Below are 20,023 nucleotides of genomic sequence, written 5' to 3' on the forward strand. Positions count from 1 at the left end.
TCTAAGGAGGGAGATAATAACTTTTGGTTTGCGTGCATCCTCAGAAATCCTTCCCTTTACTTACAAGGCCTTTACTTTCCTTTTGCTACTTGAGTTGTGCTAGTCACCACTTCCCCGACCACAGCAGGTGCAGGTAAAAACTGTCCGCTTGCTTGTTCACTGGGTTTTACTGTGACAGAAGGGTTCTCATCAGTTGATGAATTCAACGTTAACCATTTAATTCACACTTACATGTTGCAATGTGAAGATATCCATAGAAGGATAGCCAATGGGTCACTGAGTGTCTTGAAGGGGGGACAAATTTATCAGAGGGCTGCCTCAGCCGGACAGGAGGGTGACTTGACTTGGAATATGACTTGGGTATTGGAGCCAATTAAACTCAGAAGAGACTGATTATCCTGCATTTTATGTCTACAATTGGACATATTTAATGCAAGTGACTAACATGAATACTTGCCGTTTGGGAGCCTTCTTGCCTTTAGTAGGGGAAGAAGAATTATTGGAAGGTTGCTTGGTAGCTATGAAGTCAGGGCAAAGGGAAGTAGTAATATAGAAGACAGTCTTAGAGATATTTAACTCAGGACAGCTGTTTTCAGATGGAGGCACTCTTTTTTAAAAAATGAAATGTTCACTGAAGACCTGTATGTGAGAGTTATCAAGGGAGAGCTTCTCTGGGTGCTGCAGGGGTGGGAGTTCCAGAACGGCCACAGGGTTCCTCCTCCTCACATGCAGTGTCCTCTGAGTGGCCTGATGGTTCAGTCCTGCACCATGGCGGAATAGACGTCCTCGGTGTTATGGAGCTGGACAGGCCCTGTCGACTGTGGGCTCTTTGGGCTTCCCTCTTTGTGTTCCAGGCTACCCGCTCCCCTTTGTGTTCCAGAGTCTGTTCTTAAACTGGGTACAGTGAAATTGATTCAGATTTATTTTGCTAAATTACAATCACATTTGAGTTGTGTTTCTCTGAAATTACACCCTGGCCCCCTTGATTGGAGTTTTCAACATTCCCAATCTTTTCAGTCACACGTTTACAATCTTTTGGTTTATTTCCACAGATGGCTGAACTCATGCATTATTCATGGGTGTTGCTGGTGGTGTCTCAGAGGGAAAATTCATTTCTGAGTGTTTTCTGGGTACCACAGTCACTGCCATGTTTTATGCACATGTGTGGTGATGGTCCCCATTGGGGGCGATGCCTACTCTCCTAACAGGAAAACCACCCATCAGCCTAGCAAGAATGGGGGGTGGGGTGGGGGACAGAGAAAACATGTTTCATGTTTCACTTTTTCCCCAAATTCCTGAATGAGGAGGGATTCTAAGTGTTGAAATTAGATGGTGTCAGAATCAAACTCAGCTTCAAAACTTGAGAAACTCAAGTTGTGATTCTCTGTTCTGTGGCAGTGCAAAATCCTCACGTTTCTCACAAACCTAAATGAGAAATACAATCTGAACGTTCTGGTACAACTCAACCGACAATGAGTACCAGCATCTATCTTCCATGCTTGCACTGAGTTCTGCTTAACCTCATACCCATGTTCTTTACTCCAATCAGTTGCTATTTCAGCTATAGTTGGTTGTGACTTCTTTCTTGTATTTGTGTTTAATGGAAAATGATGTTGAAGCAATAATTTTCTTTTTGCCAAGTGTCCCTCAGGGGCTGCCCGTGTATTACAGCTTCTGGTCTCCCTCTTTGCTCCTTCTTGCTTCTGCCCATGACCAGCTCTTCCCATACCTGGTTCAGAATTCCTATGAATGGTGGAGGAGGAACCACCTGTGTCCCAGAGGAGGAACAGTTAGGCCGGCACACACCTATTTGTGTGTGTGTGTGTGTGTGTGTGCGTGCGTGCATGCACGCTCGCATGCATACTTTGGTTACATTCCATATGGTTTAAACTGTTGTCCTGTCTCCCAGGGAATCAATATTTGTTCAGAGACCCTCAGGCCTACCCCTCTCCCCACAGAGAGCTCTCTGCAATCTTATGCAGCTATGCTACCTGCCTTCAGCACTTGAACTTGACCTGCTAATGCTGCCCTCCAGAATATCAGCCCAGCATGGGAGATGCATCAATGGGCTAATTACATACCATAGAGGAAAGTTTACCCCGCAGAGCAGGAACTCTTTTGAGGTTAAAGCCACCATAAGTGCTTGTGAAATGCTGACGCCTGGAGAGAAAGAGCTAATAATTCCCCCGTCATTTCCAGGCCACCAGAGAAAGCCAAATCTAGCTAGTGTTAGAGGGAGGAGCTGTCATTGTAACAAGTGTGATGACTAGAGGTCATCTTAATTGAGCTGCTAAATGGAGTTGTATTTTTTTTTCCTTTTTAATGTAGAAGGGTCATTGTTTTTATGGCTGTACTTGTTTCATCTTTCTTATAGCTGGCTTGGCTTATTGGCACAGCTGAATGTTGTGGACTGAAAATTATTAGGAGTATTTTTTTTACCTTCAAGTGGAAAGCTGCCTGTACTTCTTCCTAGGCTATCTGTTAAAGGTACTTAGTATAACGTGACTTGTGGTAGGTGAGAGAATGAATTGGATTTGCTTGTAGCTTCTTGGCATGTGTTTCTCAATGTTAGCGCTATATGAGCTACCTACCAGGAATTTGGTATACCTGTAGACCACTATTATCAAGGAAAAAAGGATTCACTACTACTTCATCATAAAATTGAAACTGCATTTAAAATGCAAACCATAATAGTGTTGTGCCAGTAAGAAACATGATACAGTTGATGATCTTTCACCGATATGTCCATGCCCTGTTTGGTGGAGAGTGAGAGCCACAGATGAGTTTTTCTATCTGGTCCATTGCTATTCCTAGTTTATATTTCTCCTAAATTTGAAAATCTTAAGTTGTAATTATATCTTTGGTAATGAAGGGACATGGAGGATGGCCCTGTGAGATTGTTCTGAGTATCTGAAAAGTGCATGACCTCCAAATTCAAGAGGACTTTCTATAGTCTTGGTGCCCACCAGCCCTGACTATCCTACTGTAGAAATCTGGATGTTTCAACAAGGAAGGTAATAGTGAATGGATCCCTCATTTATTCTTTGGTTGTATTTATAACTTTTCTTCCAGTTCTATCACAACATTTAGATGTGGCTTTGAAATATGCTCATTAATAAACCATATATTTCTCTCTCTCAGAAGACAAGAAAATAGTTTTAGAGAATAGCCACTTCCAGGGATGGAGTTGTCTGAAATTTGTTTTTTAAAACTCCAGATGTCTTATCCCCGACGTTAAAAATATGGTATCTCAGCTCTTGAAGTGATAGGTTCAGGACACCGAATGTAAACTGTTGTATGTAATGTGAGCAATGCAGTCGAAATAATTAGCTTTTTAAAAAATGACCTCTTGGCATCCAGTGTCATGAAGTAAAAAGTTATATCTTATCGCCCGCTTAAACTGTGAGCCCCTTTCCCCTTGACATTTAGATCATTTTGGTGAGTCAATGCCCAGAAGATCTTCACATGGCATGCTGAAAAACTCCACACTCTGGGGCCACGATTTTGTGTGATAAGCAACTTTAATGTTAAATCAAGATCATGGCTTAAGATGCCATCTACAAGCCAATGATTCCCATGAAAAGAAAATTTCGGTTGTAGCCTTCTGGTCCCAAGGAGGCTGAGAGATGGAGCAGGGAAGAGGAGCACTCGTCCCCATTGAGATGGCCTCAGGGGACCCAGCCTAGATCACAGAACTCCAAGTGACACACAGACACATGAGCTAAATAAATTCTTACTGTTCGTGTTGCTGAGATTTTGTAATTGTTATGTAGTTGACCCAGATACCTTATTTCTATTACTAACTCTGGAATCTGTTTTCATGCAGCAGCCGGAATGAGCCTTTTAGTCATATTTTTCAGTTACTTATTGCCCCCCGTGATTGGCTGAAATTGGTTCTCATTTCACTATGAATAAAAGCAAGGACTTTACCAGAACCTACCTGAACTGCCCCTTCCCCCTACTGGCTTCCACTCTGACCTTATCCTTCACAGCTCTCCCCACTGCATGCTCTGCTCTGGCCATGCTCTTTCCTTGCTGTCCTTGAATGTTCCAGACAAGTCCAGACACATCTCCATGGTTCACTCTCTCATCTTTAAGTCTTTGCTCAAATGCCATCTTCTCATAGAGGTCTAAACTGATTGTCCTGTTTCAAATACTAACCTCCATCCTACTTCCCATCCTATATTTTCTTACACTGCTCTATCCCCCCAACCCCACTGTGGTGCTATCACTTGGTAATATACCATATAACTTACTTTATTAGTCTGTTTTCACACTGCTATAAAGAACTACTGGAGACTGGGTAATTTATGAAGAAAAGAGGTTTAGTTAACTCATGGTTCTGCAGGCTTAACAGGAAGCATGGCTGGGGGTCTGCAGGAAACTGACAATCATGGTGGAAGGCGAAGGCAAAGCAAATGTGTCTTGCCATGGCGGCAGGAATGGCAGCGGGTGGGGTGGGATGAGACCCCTGCCCCATCACACTTTTAAATTATCAGATTTCCTGAGAACTCACTGTCATGAAACCAGCATGGGGAAAACTGCCCCCATGATTCAGTCACCTCCCACCAGGTCCTTCCCTTGACATATGGGGATTACAATTCGAGATGAAATTTGGGTGGGAACACAGAGCAAAACCATATCACTTAGCTACATCATTGTTAAAGTCTGTCATCTTCTGCTAGAATGTAAGCTTTATGTGGGCAGGAACAGTGCCTGGCATATTGTAGGCACTTATTAAATATACCTCTTGACCTTTATTTAGTCAATAAATATTGGTGACCACTGAGGTTCTCTCTGACTAAAGCAGGGTGTGGAAACACATTTTCATTTGCCCAGCAAAGACCTTCCTGGCCACCCTAATAGTATTTTGTCAGGATGATCCCAACGCATCTTTCCTGGTCTGTCTCACCAGCACAGGGCAATCATCTTCAAAATGGAAAGACTTTTCTTCATGCCTGTAATCCCAGCACTTTGGGAGGCCAAGGTGGGCGGATCACCAAAGGTCAGGAGTTCAAGACCAGCCTGGCCAATATGGTGAAACCCCATCTCTACTAAAAATACAAAAATTAGCCAGGTGTGATGGTACATGCCTGTAGTCCCAGCTACTTGGGAGGCTGAGGCAGAAGAAGGTTGCAGGGAGGTGGAGGTTGCAGGGAGCCGAGATCTTGCCACTGTACTCTAGCCTGGGCAACAGAGTGAGACTCTGTCTCAAAAACAAAACAAAACAAAGCCTTTTCTGTAGCAAGGTAATATGGTTTGGTTGTGTCCCCACCCAAATCTTAACAGGAATTGTATCTCCCAGAATTCCCATGTGTTGTTGGAGGGACTCAGGGGGAGGTAATTGAATCACAGGGACCGGTCTTTCCCATGCTATTCTTGTGGTAGTGTATAAGTCTTATGAAATCTGATGGGTTTATCAGGGGCTTCTGCTTTTGCTTCTTTCTTATTTTCTCTTGCTGCTGCCATGTAAGAAGTGCCTTGTGCCTCCTGCCATGATTCTGAGGTATCCCCAGCCATGTGGAACTGTAAGTCCAATTAAACCTCTTTTTTCTTCCCAGTCTCGGGTATGTCTTTATCAGCAGCATGGAAATGGACTAATACACAAGGGCTTTCAGTAACAAAGGACAAAATGTTATTGTGCATTTTTACTTCATTTATTTATCTCACATAAGCTAAGAGCTGATTTATACTCATTGGTGGTTTTGTCCAGCTGAAAATTGAAATACTAACTTGCAAACAAACATGATCAAAAAGGCTTTTCAGCTTGAAAATTGTGTCCTGGAGTTCACTTTTGTTTCCCCCTCTAAGCATAATCTTTTAACTGGTTCAATAGACTTTTTGGCAAAATTCTAGCTTGGCCCATTTTTGCTGTTATACAACTTTGAATAATGTTCCTATGGCTTATGCTCTTCAACTGTGGGCCAAATTTGTCAATTTATATTGGAAAGTATATTAGTTCATTCTCACACTGCTATAAAGAATACCTGAGACTTGGTAATTTACAAAGAAAAGAGGTTTAATTGGCTCCTGGTTCCGCAGGCTGTACAGGAGATATGATGGATTCTGAGGAGACCTCAGGAAACTTTAAATCGTGGTGGAAGGTGAAGGGGAAGCGGGCATTTCTCACATGGCAAGAGTAGGAGGGAGAAAGAGAGGGGGGAGGTGTCGCACGCTTTTAAACAACCAGATCTCATGAGAACTCTGTCATGAGAACAGCACCAAAGGGGGAAATCTGCCTCCATGATCCAATCACCTCCCAATAGGTTCTGCCTCCAACATTGAGGATTATAATACAATTCAACATGAGATTTGGGTGGGGACACAGTATTATGTTGTACTTGCTCTAGAAAAATTCTAGAGTCTTAGCAGAGTAGGTAAGAGAAGATTCTCTCTGTGCTCTAAAGATGAAGGCAAAGCTTTACTAACCTCATGCCCACTTCTGGCAAGTTTCATAACAGAGGGTGTCCTGTAGGGGAGAGGGGTGTACTGATAATCATGGAGTTCCAGATACTTCACTTTTGTGGTTGCTTATGTGCAGTTGACCTCCTTGTCCATTCCCCTGCCTGGCCACCAGAATGACATCCTATGCTGTCACGGGAGTCTTGCTTACTATACACATCTAACATTCTAAATTGTAGTATTTACACTACTATTGCCATCTCTACTTTTCTGCGCTAGTGAACTACATTTGAGTCATGGACCCATTTTTATTATGGTCAGTACTAACAACCAAAATGCATATTTGACAAATGTAAACAATGATGTCGAAATAAGATGAAAGTATATTGATCAAGATGAGCTCTGCCCTGTTAACTGAAAGATTAGCTGGGACAAACTGACCAACACCATCCTGATAATACATGGACAAATTTTAAAAATAGAAGGACTGGCTGGGCAAGGTAATCCCAGCACTTTGCAGGGTCAGGCAAAGAGGATTGCTTGAGACCAGGAGTTCAAGATCAGCCTGGGTAACATAGCGAGACCCCCATCTCTAAAAAAAAAAAAAAAAATTAAGGTTGCTGGGCATGATGGTGTGTACCTGTAGTCCCAGCTACTTGGGAGGCTGAGGTGGGAGGATCGCTTGAGCCCAGGAGTTCGGGGCTTCAGTGAGCTCTGATCATTTCACTGCACTCCAGCCTGGGCGACAGAGTGAGACTTCCTTCTCCTAAAATACATATAAAATAGGGGTAACTGTGAATCACAGTTAATACTACATTTCAAATGAATGACATGACTAGATGAAATAGTTCTGTTGCTTTATCTCTGAGACTGTCAAATTGCCTGTAGACCCTTGACAGTTAACCAAGCCTGATAAATACTGCTCCAGCCTTGGGGTACTGGAAGTGTAGTCCAGGGACCAGCAGATCAGCATCACCTGGGAGCTGGCTACAAATGCATACCCTCCAGTCCCACCCAGGGGTTCTGAATCTGTATTTTAACAGGATCCTCGGGGCATTCAAGACTCAAAGATTGAGAAGTGCTGCTCTAGACATCCCTTTCTGATTATGATGGATAACAGGAGGGCTGACTTACTCTCAATAAAGAAAAGCAGCAGGTCTTTAAGGATGGCAGTAAACACCAACTTAATTGGCAAATCCTAATTGAATCAATAATCATCTCTTCATTTCTAGCTGGTGCAGACTATGGGGTGGGGCCGGGGGACCGAAGGGGGTTCCTGGTCAAGATTTCACCAGGAAAAGGGTGCCCTTTGAAGACCCACAGCCAAGGATAACTGAGCCAGGATTGAGCCAAATTCTGATGCCATCCTCATCTTTGGATCTGGTGTTAATGAAAAGGAGACAATTGAAAGTAATGTGGTAGATGACGTTGCATGGTCACGGGGGCTTGAAGGGAGCAGTTTTTTTTTTCTTCTTTTGTTCAGGCAGCAGCTGTGGCTCCCTAAAATGATATCCCAAATGTGTTGCATGCCAGGGATTTAGAACTTGATGATTCACAGGTTTTGTGAGTTGGTGCTTTTATAGCCAGACAGTGGTGGCGGCAATGCATGTAGTTACAGCCTGAGGGTTCAGAACCGGAATATACACGATAGCAGCATCTTCATCACTTTGTAGCTACTTTTTAGCCGATATGCTCCTTATTGTCCCAGCAAACATGGCAACACCTCTACAGTCACAGCTTGCTCATGCTCTTCCTTTTTCCTACCAGTCCTACCTAGCTTTTGAAATCTTTATAGCCTATCCCAACTACTGGTTCCTCTAGGAAGCCTTTGATTTTCTGTAACAGATATCTCTCTCTCCTGAAAAGTCTCTCTAATTTAGTGGCTCTCAAACTGGCCGCACATTTTAAAATCACCTGGGAAGCTTAAAAAAAAAAAAAAAAATTTAGGCCACAGCCCAGGCCGGTTAAGTCAGTCTCTGAGTGTGGGGCCTAGGCATGAGTAGTTTCTAAAGTGCTCCAGGTGAGTCCAATGTACAACTGATGCAGGATGTTTTGCTTCTTAGTTCAGCTAAATCTGGGGTCTTGTCTCACGACCAGAAAAATTAGGCATGCAGACACATTGAAGGGTGAGGAGGGCAGAATTTATTAAGGGAAAAGAACGCTGTCAGCAAAGAGAGGAGTTCTCCAAGCAGATTGCCCCCTCACAATTGAATACCAGGGCTCCCACTTGTGAGCTGAAGAGGCCAGGCTCCTCCCTTGCATAAGGTACAAATTCCTGGTGGCTCCACACCATCCTTCCAGTGTGCATGTGGGCCCTTAGTCTGAGCCACTCCACATTGATTTATTTCCCTTACTGTGCATGTGTTAAGGGACGGAGTTTTTCACCATGGGCATGTTTAGGCAAGCCCCCTGTGCACAATGACCTGGGCAGGTGGGAGGTTCTCCAGGGACCCTCCCCTATCTTCCTAGGCATTTGGCTATCTTCTGCCTCTATCACAACCAGGGTGGTGAACCAGTACCATAATCCTTTTCCTTTTGAGCTTCCTTGTAACCCTAATTTGCTATGATTTACATAATTTTTACTTGATCCCTATGCCCACACTGAACTCCCAGAAGTCAGGAGTAGATCTTTCTCCCCTGAGTCCCCTGCAGCCTCTAGCACATTGCTCAGTGCACTTGTACACTGCTTCTCCTTCCTATCATTCACCCCACTGTGGGACCCTCATCAGGAGCTGTGTGGTTCTTGCTGCTCCCATCACCTCCATTTCTGGATTCAGGGATTAGGGGTAGGCAAAGTTAGATGTGGGTATGCTGGAGAGCCTAATGCTTCTAGGAAATTTATTAAGCAAAGTATTTTACTTTGCTAGAAAAAGTGTGCTTAATGGTATGGATAGCTACAGACTTCTTTTTGTCTGTCCAGGAACTTTTTGTTAGAATTATCTACTGCTACATAACAAACTACCCCCAAATTTAGTGGCTTAAGACAATAGTAAACATTTATTTCATGTAGTTTCTGTGGCTCAGGGATCTGGGGGCTGCTTAACTGGGTGACTCTGGCTCAGGGACTCTCATAAAGATGCAGTTACAAGATCAAATAGGGCTATAGTTATCTAAAGGCCAGACTGGGTGGAGGACTCACTTCCAAAGTGTCTCACTCACATGGCTGACAAGTTACTGCTAGCTGTTGGCGAAAGGCCTCAATTTCCTGCCACATGAACTCCACGTGACTACTTGAATGGTTTCTCCCAGAGTGAAGATCCAAGAAAGCAAGGCGGAAGCTGAAATGTGTTTTATAATTATGAGCCATTATCTCCATGTATCCTGTTAGCTACACAGGTTAACGCGGGAGGGAGCAACACAAAAGACTTGATGTTTGCTCACTGCAGGAGCCGCAGATGAAAGGGTTCTGCTTGATCCTCCAGAGGATGGGCATGTGCTGTAGGCTGGCAGGCCAAGTAACTGCCTCTGGGTGAATATGACTGGAGCAGAGGTGGGCAAGTGACCCAAGTGGCCAATCATGGTAGTCCTAGGATTTTGCTAGGGCAATAGGGAGAAAGCTACCCCATGGTCTTGTAGTTTGGGGATTATTAACTCTAAGAATAATGAAAGCTTGGAGCTGCTCATGGACATCTTTGCCATTGCATTGAACCTTTTGAGAATGAAGCCAAAATGGAGAACAGAGAGAGGCACAGCATCTGATGACCTGGTTTGGGTCTATAAAGACCCAATTCAGCTGTACCAAAGCTAACTTCCTAAACTTGTAACTTATGCAAGCAAAGAATTTCTTCAGTTAGACTGATTTTGATTTCTGCTTCTTAGTATCAAATGAGTCTTGGCTAACCCAGGCCTGGAGGTCTGGGGCCTCCTTGCTCACTCTAGGCCACTGTCCTCTCTTCTGTGTGTGGCCATTCTTCAGTCTCTGGTCTGACCAGTGTAAACTCCGTAAACCTAGGGTACATCTACCTAGTTCCCTGTCCCAATGCTGGGGCATTAAGGGTTCTTAGTGCATATTGACAGAATTGTGGTAAATTTTCTTGCAGCCTCGTATAGTGGGGAAAAAATTGTGGTCTTTGGAGCTATACAGTCCTGGGTATAAAACCTCCTCTGTCATTAATCAACTGTGATCTTAGGCCAAGTGCTTAATGTTTCTCGCAGGTTGTGTACATAAAGAAGGGCTTGTAATCTGATGTTCCCAGGGTGGTTGTGAGGATGAAATGAGATCATATGTGGAAAAGTGAGGCCCATATCAAAGGCTGAACTAATATTTTTTTCTCTTACCATTTTTCATTTCCCCATCTAGAGATAGTAGCTGAATGCTACCTAGACAGGACTTAATTCAATTCTGCTTAATCAGCATATTCTGAACACTTGCCATCTGCTAGATGACTAGATAATGGGGTGTCAGGAAGGGTGACTTGATAATTTTGCTTAACTGAGCACTGCCTGTAGACCAAGCATGGGATTGATGAGTTTCACAGTATGACTCTGTATTGCTTTTGGCCACATTATGAAGTAGGGGGCATTTGAATCTTGTTCCTTACATTAGGGTCTTGCTGAGGTGCTCTTCTCCCACTGACCAGTTCCCAGTGGGGAGTGGGGCATGCAGGAGGATGCAGCTAGGCAGAGACACTGGCCACTGTAGTGTTGCCTTGAGATAGTCCAGTCCTTCCTTTACCTATAGCCTTGCTTATTGGAGCTCCCCTTTCTTCCCCACTCATTGCTAAAACTAATCAATCTGTGTGATGAGGTGGGTCATCATGTCTGCAAATTAACGTACTTTCTGGACTCTGTTATTGCTCCTCTGTCCCATCTTCATTTATCCCATTAATGATGCCAACATCAGCAATTCCTAACCTTGATTATCAGCAGTACATTTTAAGGGTTTAATAAATGTTTGTTGAACAGAATGGATGACAGGTTGATGACAGTATTTGAGAGGCATCTGGAACCTTCCAAATTAAATAGGCAAACATCTTCCTTGAACTGCCTGTACACCTAGCCTAACAGCTGCCCTGCCATGAATAATGAATGTACCTGAATGCTTCAAATGCTTCAAGTACTCCAAGATTTTGCTTCAGGGCCATCCTTATGAACATCAGTTCTCCTTGAACTGTGCTGTTGATAGAGAAGGGGCAGGAGACTGGATCAAACTATAAGTAAATAAAGATACAGCATGGAATGTGGTTTTAAGAAACAAATTCCTGGAATGTTCCTTTCAAAAACATTTGAATTCATCAAATCTACTTGTTTTATTTTTGTGAACATTCTTTTTACAGTCTTCACCCTGCCCTAATCTGAAGGGTGGGAGAGGGAGAGATTTATTGCGAGGAATTGGTGGCTTATGTGATTGTGAGGACTAATGAGGCAAGTTTGGTATCTGCAGGGCAGGCCCTCAGAAAGGGTAGGCTGGAACTCTCTGGCATGAGCTGAAGCTGCTGTCCAGAGGTGGAATTTCTCTTTCTTCCCAGAAATCTCCATTCTGTTCTCACAGCCTTTCAACTGATTGAATCAGGTCTACCCAGATTATCTGGCATAATCTTCTTAAAGTCAACTATTTATGAACATTAATCTTATCTACAAAGTATACCTCCACAGCAACACCCAGATGAGTGTTTGAATAGCTGGGACTATATCTTAGCCAAATTGACACATAAAAATGGCCACGATAGGCCACCCTTGTCAACTTGGCACCCATATACGTCTCATTAAATCACATTTAATCTCCAAATAAAGACAATAACAAAGTCATACTTCCTCTTACTGCTACAAGTATCCTGCATACAACTGAAAACACATTAACCTTTCTCCAAAAGAGAATCAAAGTTCTTGCATAATTTTCATTTTCTTTGGATTTTCTATAACTTATTACTGTGATATAACTATTAATATATCTTACGTTAGAAGATGGAGTAAGAGAGGGAAGAAAATAAAAATATTTGCATAACATATATATTCATAACAAAATAAGAAATAACTGTTAAAGTCCTCATTTCTGCAACTGGTCATGTTGCTGTAGTTGGTGTTTATAATTACCTTTTTCCACTATCTATTCCATATTCTATTTGCACTTAGCTAGTTGTGGTTCTTGGGCCCACAGACGAACCCAAAACTTCTATCTAGCCAGCAGCTTCCAGATAATGGGGAACAGAAGACCAGTGAATTCCTTGAGCATGAGCCTATTTTTGTACTTCATTTGCTGTGAAGTGAGTTCCTTGATCAGAAGCAATGCTGTGTGGAATACCATGATGGTGGATAAGACATTCCATAAGTCCATGGATGGTAGTTTTGGCAGAAGCATTGCTTTCAAGGGAAGGCAAATCAATATCCAAGCAAGTAACTGTTCCAATAAGAACACAGTGCTGCTGGGTGCTGTGGGTCACGCCTGTAATCCCAGCACTTTGGGAAGCTGAGGCAGGTGGATTACGAGGTAAGAAGATCGAGACCATCCTGGCTAACATGGTGAAACCTCGTCTCTACTAAAAATACAAAAAAATTAGCTGGGCATGGTGGCACTTTCCTGTTGTCCCAGCTACTCGGGAGGCTGAGGCAGGAGAATCGCTTGAACCTGGGAGGCCGAGGTTGCAGTGAGCCGAGATCGCACCACTGCACTCCAGCCTGGGCGACAGAGCAATACTCCATCTCAAAAACAAACAAACAAAACAGTGCTGTCCTTTCCATGATAAAAAGTGGTCCAGTATAATCAGCCCACATCAGATCACCATTGGTGAATGGTGCCATATTAGGGATTTGGTGTTGGTCTCTGCTGCTGGCAGAATGGGCACTCAGCAGTGGTTGTGACCAGGTTGGCCTTGGTGAGTGAAAGTCCATGTTGCTGAGCCCATGCAGAACCTCTGTCCCTCTACCACCATGGCTACTTTGTTCATGGGATCACTGGCCAGGCCAGTGGCTGGGGAAAGAGACCGAATGGTATACCCAGAAGGGGTCACTCTTTTTGCTTGACTATTAAAATCCACCTCTGCCAAGGTCATTATTTCATGAGCATTCACATGGGACACAAGTATCTTTATAATCTTTGTACATTCAGAGAGGTCTATTCACATACCTTTTTCTCAGACTTCCTTGTCTCCATTTTCCAGTCATGATCTTTAACTCTTGACCAGCCAAAGCACTGGCCACAGCCTATAAATTAGCATAGACTCTTAATGTCTGGCTGTTTCTCCTTCCAAACAAAATGAACAACCAGGTGCACTGTGCACTGGGATTCCTCTTGAGCTCTGTCCTTTAGGAATGTTCCAGAAAGACTGTAGTGCTGTGGTTTTCCACTTTTGGGTGGTACCCGCATATGCAGAACTGTTTGTAGGTCAGATTTGAGTTTTCTCTTCCTCAGGCAACTGCTCCTGTGGAACTCCCCATGAGGCTATATGTGCAGGCTGGGAGAGAAAAGGTAAAAAATAATAGCAGAAAGACTATGGACATTTGGGCTACTTCCTCATGTAAATTATACATGCTTTCATGTAAATTACACATGCCTGCGAGAGCCCGATCTCTTATATATACCATTTCCATTTAATTATGGAGTACTGCTGTATAGGCTCATCTTTATGTCTTAGTGGGTCAGATAACATCCTGTTCATTATGGGCAGTTCAGATCACATGGCAACTTTGTGGTCCATGGTTAAGTATTCAGTCTCTACTAAGGCCAAGTAGCAGGCCATGAGTTGCTTCTCAAAAGGGGAATAGTTATCTGTAAAGGCTGGTAGCGCCTTGCTCCCACATTCTAAGGCTCTGTACTATGATTTATCTAAAGTGACTGAGTGCTGGGGGCAATGGCTCAAGCCTATAATCCCAGCACTTTGGGAGGCTGAGGCGGGTGTATCACTTGAGGTCAGGAGTTTGGGACCAGCCTGGCCAACATGGTGAAACCCCATCTCTACTAAAAATATAAAGATTAGCCAAGTGTGGTGGCAGGCGCCTGTAATCCCAGCTACTCTGGAGGCTGAGGCAGGAGATTCACCTGGACCTGGGAGGCTGAGGTGGCAGTGAGCCAAGATTATACCATTTCACTCCAGCCTGGGTGGCAGAGTGAGACTATCTCGAGAAAAAAAAAAGGTGCCCTACCACAGACTTTCAACAGCATCTCAATTTCTACTCCAGTTTCAAGTACCATCAGATCTGCTGGATCATCTCCAAATGTTAGAGCAGTTTGCACTGCACCCTGGATCTGTTGCAGAGCCTTCTTTTGTTCTGGGCCCCACTCAAAACTAGAAAGATTTCAGGTCACTTTGTGTATTGGTTTTCTAGGACAGTTGTAAAAAATTACCATGAACCAGGTAGCTTAAAACAATAGAAACTTAATCTCTCATTGTCTTAGAGGCCATAGTCTGAAATTAAGGTGTTTGCAGGGTTGCTTCCTTCTGGAGGCTTTGAGGGAAAATCTGTTCCACGCCTCTCTTCTAGCTTCTGGTGGGTTGTAGCAATCCTTGGTGTTCATGGGCTTATAGCTGCATTATTCCAATCTCTTCTTTAATTGTCACATGGCCTTCTTTCCTGTGTGTGTGTGTGTCTTTCTCTCTCCTTATAAGGATACCAGTCATTTGATTTAGGGTCCATTCTAATCCAGTACAACCTCATCTTAACTTGATTCCATCTTCAAAAGCTTTATTTACAAGTAATGTCACATTCATAGGTACCATTTTTTTTGGGGGGTGGGGGTGGGGGGACACAACCTTGGTAAATGAGCGAGAGTAGCAAATGAAGAATAAGTTGCCTCAAATTTAAAGCCATTATGCATCATGCCTTTTCTGGTTATAGGAGGGCAGATGCCACAGCTTATTCTTCACCTTAGAGGGGACATCTGAACATGCCCATACCACTGGCAATTTTGCTGGGGTTGAAGGCCCCTTCATTTTTGTCAGAATTATTTCCCAGCCTCTGACATGCAAATAAATATCTTCCGGTATGTCTAGAGTAATTGCTGCTACTTCTCGTGAGGTCCAAGTAACATCAATGTAATGGACCAGGCATGATGGTTTGAAGGGAAAAGTGATCAAGGTCCCTAAGGACTAAATTATGACCTAGGGCTGGAAAGTTGATATATGCCTCGGAAGCAGGAGAGTGAAAGTGTATTGCTAGTTTTGCTAGCTGAAAGCAAACTGTTTGGGTGGTTTTTACTAACAGGTATCGAGGAAAAATGCATTTGCCAGATTGATAGCTGCGTGCCAGGTACCAGAGAATATGAGAATTTGCTCAAGCTGGCCATTGCAGCTGAGAAGTAGTGTTACAGGTAGAGGCGTGAGTGGGGCAGGAGAGGGTTCTCCCCGTACCCACTAGAAATGTTGGGTGATGATGTGACATTTATCACATTGCCTCTCTAAAAATGATAATTCTGCAGCCAGGGAGAGACAAGCTCCTGATGGTCCACACCTGTTAACATTAAAAGTGTTAATTGAATACAGGCTCCAGGGAGAAACAACTCCTAGGCATGTGTGTTAAGAGACAAAAATGAGTAAAGTGTGATCTTCCAGGGGCTCGCTCCACCTGAAAAAGGAAGAAAGCCTCAGATGGGCATACGTCTAACTCCCTAAACACACTGCACGTGCTCACTTCCCAAGGGTAAGGAGGGCTCTGCACATGCAGGCTGCCCACCCTAAGGGAAGAATCATGGGAAAGACGTGAGCTTATAAAAGTCCTAGGATCAGGATTAAACGGGGCACTTGACCTTCTTCTTTAACCTTCACGTGCCCGCTTGTAACTTCCTTTTTCTCCTGTTCTAAGACCTTTTAAAGTAAACTTCCATTCCTGCTCTGGAACTTGCCTTGGTCTCTTTTTCTGCGTTATGGCCCTCAGTTAAATTCATTCTTCTGAGGAGGCAAGGACTGAAGTTTTTACAGCCCCTTATAGATAGGTCACTGGTAACTTGGGGTTACTCAGATCTTTCCCACTGGTGACAGTAGGGCAGGTGTGTAAGGCCACAGGCACAACAGCAGAAATAAACATTTCTGATTTCCTCCAATCTGTTCTCTCAATTCCTGTTTAGTGAGTGAAATCATCAATCATCATCTAGACTTTAAACTTGGGGTAATTCTCAGCCTTTCCATCTTCCTTAACTTCCATATGCAATCAGTTACCAACTTTGTAAATTTAATTCTGAAACTTATCTAGAACCTGTCTTCTCCATCCTACCTGATACTGCCTTAGTTGCATCTCTTGTCACCTCTCTCTTGGGATATTGCACTGCCGCTGGTCTTACTAGCACCCCTTCTCCTGACAACCCATGTAGTTATATTCTTTGCCTAAAAGATTTCAATAGCTCCCCATTCTCACAGGATTGTGGCCCAGACTCGTGTGGAATAGCTTATAAGTCCTCTAAGATGCCAGGCTGCTTCCTTCAACTGGAAGGCCTTCACTGTACTCTAGTGATCCAGCTCCACCTCCTGCCCCACAGACCAGCACCAATCATGTCTCCTTATCTTTCAAAAACTCTTATCTTTCAAGACTTCACTCAAATGTGGCTACTTTGAAGTGTTTCTTGACCATGCCTCCTCCTCCTTTCCCCTCTCCCATCTTGAAGGCAGGACAGCCCTCAGAATAGACATCTTCTTTCATGGGTCCTCCTTATTTAGACAGAATGCAGCAAGTGTCCATATTAATCATTTACATTTTTCATACCTTTAAATTTATTTTAATAAGCAGAGAACACATGCATATAGTATTGTTGTAGAAAATTAAAGTAATACAGATAAACCAAAAAGCATTCTTGATCTAGTTTTCCTAATCCTACACTGTTTGCTAATTAGACTATTATTCCAGGCTGTTTTTTCACTAACACGTCTTGGAAATATTGCCTTGTAAGTGCATGCATATAGACCCATTTCTGTAGAGTATAATTGCCACAGAGTATTCCCTAGTATTGGCGCTCTGTCATTTACTTAACTCTTCTTCTATTAATGAATATTTTTTTTCCTCCTAGTTATTTAAGCTGACAGGAGTTTCATCTCATTTCCATCTGGTATGTCATAATTCTCTCCCTTCTCTCCTAGTGTTTTGCAGTAACAAACAGTGCCCCAGTGAATATTGTTTTGTACACCTTCTTATGTATAAATGCCAAGGACTTATTTTGTGGAGATACCTAAAAGTAGAAATTCCGGATAGAAGATGTACATATTTAATTCTACATATTCTTGGCACATTTTTGTACTTGGTAGTTTTTTCTCTTCTCATACGTTGGTAAGAGTTCTTTGTATATTCTGAGGAATACTCCTCAGTCTGATATACAACACAAAGTGTGTATACATATTTCTCTCTAATCTTGCTTTAAAATTTGGTTTATTGTGTCTTTTGTCCTGTTTCATATTTTTATGTAGTGAATTTATTGTTTACGGTTTGCATCTGTCTTAGGAAGACTGTCCATATGCCAAGATTTACATATTTTTTGTTTGTTTAGCAGTTTATATTACTTTGAATTTAGTTTTGTATATGTTAGAGGTTATTACCTACTTTTCTTTATTTTTCCAAATTGATAGTCAGTTGGCCCATTAATTCCTACCCCAAATTGAAATGCCATTTTTATTAACTAAGTTTCTAAATATAGAAATTCATGGGTCTGTTTCCGTACCTCGTATTAGGTTTTTCTTCATCTTATTGCTTATTTCTGGGTCAATACTACACTGTTCTAGTTATTAGAGCTTTATCATATATTTTGCTATCTAATAAGAAATCATTCTTTTTTTAGCTGTCTTCTACTAGATGTTTGATGGATGGGACTGAGTCATTTGTCTGAATTTCAAGACTTTTTATATAGTTCGCATCTGTGTATGTTAGATGATATAAATAAATAACCCAGAAGCTATTGGTGCTGCCCTTTGTATTTTCAGGATCTCTGAAAGTTTATGATAAAAATAACAGCTTTTCAGGTTTTTACTCCTTTGATAGCTTAGTACTTGGAATGAGTTATTTCATAGGAATCTTATTCAGAACCAAATTAAATAATGCATATGTTATGTACAAAGCTCAAAAGGTACAAAAGAGAAAAGTCAGGTCCCCTAGTTCTTAAAAGGCAGTGATATTACCAGTTCCTTATTTAACCTGCTAGAATGGTCGCGCATTATTCATCCCGTTCTGCAACTTGGTGTTTTCATTTAACAATAACGTCTTGGAAATCATTCCATATCAGCACATATGCTGTTTTATAAAATGGCTGTGCTATGATTTACTTAACCTGATGGCAATTCATTTGTTTTAGTAGAATACCTTTCATATGTATACTTTGTGGCACATCTAGAATAAAAGTTCTGCACATGAAATTGTTGGGTCAAAGGGTATTTAAAATTTCAGCTTTGATTTATATTAAATTGCCCTCTAAAAAATTCCTTGAAATGTCATGAATGAAGACCCTGATGTCACTTGCTACCAGGCTTCAGACTTGCTCAGACATGCCCAAGTACCACAGGGAGCACCATAGAGGCCGTAGCTGGGAGCCCGGTAGAGGAAGTGAGTAGAAGTATGTGTGCATACACCCATGAATGTGTGTATGATGTACATGATAGGAAGTTCAGGGAAGACCTGTAAGTCAATGAATTAGAGTCCTGCTTAAAGCTCTAGTGATGAGTAGAAGCATTAGTGATTTGCATAAGGCTCTTTTACCTTTATTATTCATTAAAACTGGCAGTAAATAATAGGTTTGAATTTCACAGTCCTGATGCTAATCAAAGCACAGAGCATTTCTTAACATCATAAATTGTTACCCTTACCATAGGAGCATAAAGGGAATTTGGTTTTATGAATTGCTAACTGGGACAGTAGCCTCTGTTTGGCTCTTGGACTGATATAGAGGGAAGAGGGCTGGTAATCACATCACGAAACTGGAACACTGTCTTACAGGTTGGGTGGGGCACAGTTTACTCAATCTTGTATCGTACCTACCTGAAGTTGGCTGGGATACCTGAAACAGCCCAGATTAAATAGGCAGTCATTGTCCACATTAGCAACAGCTCATGATGTTCAGAGGGAAAGAGATTTTTGTTTCTAAGTAGGAAGAGGGTTTTGCCTGTGGGGCAGGAGGCTATTTTTGCTACACCATCTTAGCAAGTTGGTGCTAGTTTTAGATTGTGTACCCTCCCCTCCCCACTTGATCTCATTTCCATCTGGTATGTCATATTTCTCTTCCTTCTCTCCACTCCTGCCCCCTACTAAGGTTTGCCTTTTTTGGGTGGATCTTTTCTTTCCTTGGTGTCTTTCTCCACACAAAGAAAACGCCAAGTTCGCCTCCCTTCCTTTTAGCATGATAGGGACAGAAAAAAAGAGGAACCTTTTATCTTTTTGCCTTTCTTTTCTTTCTTTCTCCTCTAGTATCTATCTCCTTCCCCTATTTTTGTAGCTTTTGTGAACCCTGGTCATCCCTAGTGGGAAAGGCGGCATCTGTGCCCCTCTGCTTGACTCAGGTTTCCCTTCTCTGGGATGCCTCCCCAGTCCATCCCTGCTCTCTTCATTCCTTCAGTGACTTGCCTTGCTAGTCTGTTAGCTGTTTCTGGCCCACAGGATCCCTGCATCTCCCATACATTAGCTTTCAGTGCCCGCTTCACCTGGCACTCTGAGTACAAGAGCTTAGAACCACCAAATCACCTGGAAAGAGAAAATGACTTTAAATAAAGCATTAGCCAAA

The sequence above is a fragment of the Pan troglodytes genome, chromosome 2 (genome assembly GCF_028858775.2).
Source record: "Pan troglodytes isolate AG18354 chromosome 2, NHGRI_mPanTro3-v2.0_pri, whole genome shotgun sequence".
Lineage (NCBI taxonomy): Eukaryota > Metazoa > Chordata > Mammalia > Primates > Hominidae > Pan > Pan troglodytes.